The sequence below is a fragment of the Urocitellus parryii genome, chromosome 5 (assembly GCF_045843805.1).
Source record: "Urocitellus parryii isolate mUroPar1 chromosome 5, mUroPar1.hap1, whole genome shotgun sequence".
NCBI lineage: Eukaryota > Metazoa > Chordata > Mammalia > Rodentia > Sciuridae > Urocitellus > Urocitellus parryii.
Window position 1 is genome coordinate 99457675 of NC_135535.1, and position 4839 is coordinate 99462513.

Below are 4839 nucleotides of genomic sequence, written 5' to 3' on the forward strand. Positions count from 1 at the left end.
TAATGACCTTCAGTTCCATCCATCTGCTGCAATTGACAGGGCAGGATCTTTAATGGCTCTGGAGGCCTTTAGTTTGTCAGATGTTTGTAAGCAAAACAACCCAGGGGAGCTTTTTCTTTTGCTCATCCTTTCCTAGTTTCCAACCCCATTCATAAGCGTACTCTTCCCCAAAAAGAGAAATCAAAAAAGTTACCATCACCATCTTAAGATTCAATAAGACTTGAGAGAGAACTTGAGATGTAAATGCTTCTTATTAGGTTGACAGCCTAATGCACCAGAACAGGTATAAAGACAGGAACACAGGACAATTTAATTCCTGAGGTAGACAAGATATATATGATATATGATATATATATATATATATATATATATATATATATATATATATATATATATCATCAAAGTTAGTCTGCCTTACAGCAAACAGAAGGACGACACTACTAACTTCCTTAAAGTTGAGATCTACAAAGCCAGAGTGATAGCATCTCCTTTGTACTGAGACAAAACTACAAAGGGAACAGTTGAGTTAAGTAACATATTACATCTGTTTCGATGCTCCCGGGTACAATGAGCTTCCTAAAGAGTTTCCCGCCGCCGGGCCAGGATGAGGGGCTTCGGCAACAGCAGCCAGATACAGAGGCTGTGCTGAACGGAAAGGGCCTCGGTATCCGCACTCTTTACACCGCGGAGAGCCGCCTGTCTGGGTTAGATGGTTCTGGATTAGGATTCTCACTGGAATACCCCACCATTAGTTTACATGCGGTGTCCAGGGACCTAAATGCTTATCCTCGAGAGCATTTGTATGTTATGGTGAATGCCAAATTTGGAGAAGAATCAAAAGAATCTCTTGCTGATGAAGAGGAGGAAGACAGTGATGATGATGTTGAACCTATTACTGAATTTAGATTTGTGCCTAGTGATAAATCAGCATTGGAGGTGATGTTCACTGCAATGTGTGAATGCCAGGCTTTGCATCCAGATCCTGAGGACGAAGACTCAGATGGTTATGATGGAGAAGAATATGATGTGGAAGCACATGAACAAGGGCAGGGGGATATTCCTACATTTTATACCTATGAAGAAGGATTATCCCATTTAACAGCAGAAGGGCAAGCTACACTGGAGAGATTAGAAGGAATGCTTTCTCAGTCTGTGAGCAGCCAGTATAACATGGCTGGGGTCCGGCGGGAAGATTCAGTAAGAGATTATGAAGATGGCATGGAAGTAGATACCACACCAACAGTTGCTGGACAATTTGAGGATGCGGATGTTGATCACTGAAAATGATTTATGCTGCTTAAAAGTTCTGCTTATAACTAGGAGAGAACCTGGTGCCTCTTCCACTTTGGAGTGGGGTTGATGAAAGTCTTTCCTTCTCCAAAACTCTTAAACTAGTTCTTTCTCAAAACAGACTATACTGAGTCAGCAAGTTGTCACCAGCAGAAGGAACTACAAACTTTATTAACAAAGGTGAATTAATTCATCCAAGGGGGTACTTGTAGTTTATCATTTACCCAAAATTTTGTGTTAGGTACCCTATGAGTAAGCCTATAATTCCTGCCTTTGCTGTATGAATCATCTGTATGGTAGCAGGCCTGTGGTAAACATGCTCAGGAGCTTGGAGTGTGGGAAGAAAAGGCAAATATCTCAGAGGGATCAGCCTTTGTTATTCTCCACAGAGTCAAGAGTCTTTTACTGATTTGGGGGCCAAATTAATTAATTCAGGCCTATGTAGTAGCCTCTTGGGAAATATCCTAGCGACAGATCCTGCCACTGACAAGAATGTTTCTAGCTACCTTCTGCTCCTTCTGCCCTCTTTTACCAGTCTACCCTGTATAGCCTCTTAGGTTATATCATTTAATTTCCACCCTCTTAGGTTAGTTTTCTGTAACAGAACAGTGAACTGAAATGAAAGTCCTCCAAGTACTTCTAATGATAATTGTTTTGTCTTTGTAATAACATAACAAATAAATCTACATTTTCTATAAAAAAAAAAAGAAACATATTACAAGCTGCCTTGACCTTCTTCCATCCCTGGGCTTCACAAGTTCAAACTAAATGGACTTTTCCTGCATGAAAGGTATAACCACAGCCCTCAGGTCATCTTCACTGCAAATGTGTGGTGAATGTGAGAAGAAACTTGTTATGCTTTGTAAAAAGTCAAGTGTGAAATAATTTCACACTTTTTCTTGTCAAGATTTGTCAAGGTTGCTTCTCAACAAATTTTTAAAAAATTAATGAATTGCCCAAGATTTTGTACACTGCTTCTAAAGAATTCCTATCTTTAATTTTGTTGGAGGCATTTTGATATTATGGCTGAAAGTACATGTTTGATATCACATTAAGTCAGTATATTAGTTCAACTGTGCCATTTATAATTTTTGCATTCTTAGTCCAGCTTAACTCTATGATTTATTTCTTAATCTGTAAAAATAAAGAGAATAAAAGTATTCTCATCAAAGAATTCTTCTAAAGATTAAATGAGAAAACATGTTAATTACTATTATTGGGCTTTTGTTTCTAATTCAAAACATTTTTTAAAATTTTTTGGTTTAGTTTTGTAATTTTTTTTTTCTATCAGAAAATATCTCATGAAGTAAAGTCCTCATGATATAGCAGAATCAAGGACTTCCTCAATTGTGTAATACAAGGGATAATACCAACTCCCCTTTCCTATCATAATGCCTAATTTAAAATCTTTCCCAATTTTATGCTGATGCCAATGGTCCCATACTTGAAAACACATGCACTTTGTTCATGGCTAGATAAAGTGTATTTTGTCAGTCATGTATACTTTATTATATATGATATAATTGTAGATGCAAATGAAACTCAAAAATGGTATTTTCAGGTGTGAAAGAATTAAAATATATTGTAATAGATAATGATGTTCCAACTAAGCACATGGTTCAAATGAAAAAAAATGTACAACCATCAATAAGAAAGTATATTTAAATATAATTTCATACGAAACACATATTAAAAAATCTGAAGTTTATAAATGTCAGTAAACAACATGTACTGTCATCAGAATTGTTTTGACACAATACTGCCCTCTGTGCCATTAAGAACAATGGCCACATAATATTTCTTAGAAAAGTATCCCCTAATGTCTCTAACTTCTGATGCTCATTAGTGAGATTCTATGCTGGATATTATTTGCTCTGTGAAAGTTCTATAGACATTGTCTTTGAAAGTCTTATAGACAAAGAAAAGATTGTAGAAATTTTAGGAGAAAACACAGGATTAGAAAATTCTATTCCATTTGCTAATGATACTAAAATCATCTGTCGACTTAAACATGAAGGACCAACAATGTACACTATCATTATTACTACTCTGCATTGTCATTGTCACCAGTCAGAATCAAAGTCAGAAATAAGCAGATCTCAACTGCCTCTTAGCCAACAGTAATGGTAAGACTCCCTATATTTTAAGATGTATCTTGATATCATAGATGTTAAAATGTGAAAACAACATACCTTAGATTCAATGAAACAGATAAAAGAAAGAAAATGTGAAGGTGAAGCAAAGAATAAAAAAAGAATAATAAATAAGTATTATAAATCTAAAAAATATGCAAAATACTACATTAAGTCTGTCCAAGAAAGTTTTAGGTATTAGGTTTAAAAAGTATCATAAATTCTTAAATATACAAAGGGAGAAATGGTTAGTGTTAAAATAAATATGTGTTCCTTATGGGGCAGAAAACATGGCAAGAGAGAAACTAGGAAATTTTTAAGGCACATTAAAAAAGCATAATAAAACTCCCTGAACTATTTTTGTTGCAGTGAAAATTAACATATTTAAACAGACATCAAAATCTATATTTTTGGCTCCATGAGGACAGATAGAACACAGATAAGCACATGTACAGAATCTACTGATAGAATAATCAATGTACACGCAATGCATTCATACTTGTTTATATAGATAAATTCAAACAGAGAGTTATAATATTACTGGAATAATTGAGGTAAAAGAAATTATATTTTCATGTAATTATGCATATTGCTTTCTGTTTATTTACCTGGTTTGGGTAAACCTCTTAGGCAGTTAGCTCTTCCAATTGCTGGCTAGGTGAAACTTGAGTACATTAGTTGACAATCCTCAGTGGCCTTACTTGTAAATGTAGGCAGTGATAAGATTTACTCACTGCATTATAAAAATGGTTATATGAACTAATTAGTCCAAATGCTTAACAAAAATTCTGCCACACAGTAAGCATCAAGGACAATTAATATCACCATGTTATAGTTAAATGAAGTTAAAACTGAATTATTACTCTGACAGAGTATTGGTTCCTTCAGTTAAATTGAGTTTCATGATTAATGAGACCTTTTCTCATTTTATTTCTGACTATATCTGGTTTTGGTTTCTAGACCTTGATACGTCATAAACTGATTGACGGTAGGTGAATAAGGGTATTGGTTACAAATGGGTGGTTTGACTGTTCTTGAGCCTAATATGTAACTACAGATTTGAACACTGATCTCTAGTTCTCTGTCATAAATTGTCCCCTGATCTTTGTTCAGACATTTACTTGTCTCCCTTTGTCTCTTTCCTTTGATGTATAAGTTTCAATAGCAGAATCAAAGACCACAGAGTTTTATGATGTAGAAATTTTCTCTTATATTGCCTTTCCTAGGAGCTTCAGAACCATTTTGCTGGTTCTTAATAAAGCTGCCCGAGCTTTGACCAACAAAGAGTGACCTATTTGCTACAAGTCTTTGGCTATTTCAGAATAAGAAACCCAAGACGTCAACAACTCACCATAGAACAATGGTTTCCAACCACATATGCAGGCAACCACAACAGTAGCTCCTTGAAGGTCTGACG

General features: G+C 35.3%; 1 pseudogene; it reads left to right on the forward strand.

Moving 5' to 3' along the window:
• The first annotated feature begins 552 nt into the window (after window positions 1-552).
• Window positions 553-1471, forward strand: LOC113198232 (methylosome subunit pICln pseudogene; annotated as a pseudogene).
• Window positions 1472-4839: the final 3368 nt, after the last annotated feature.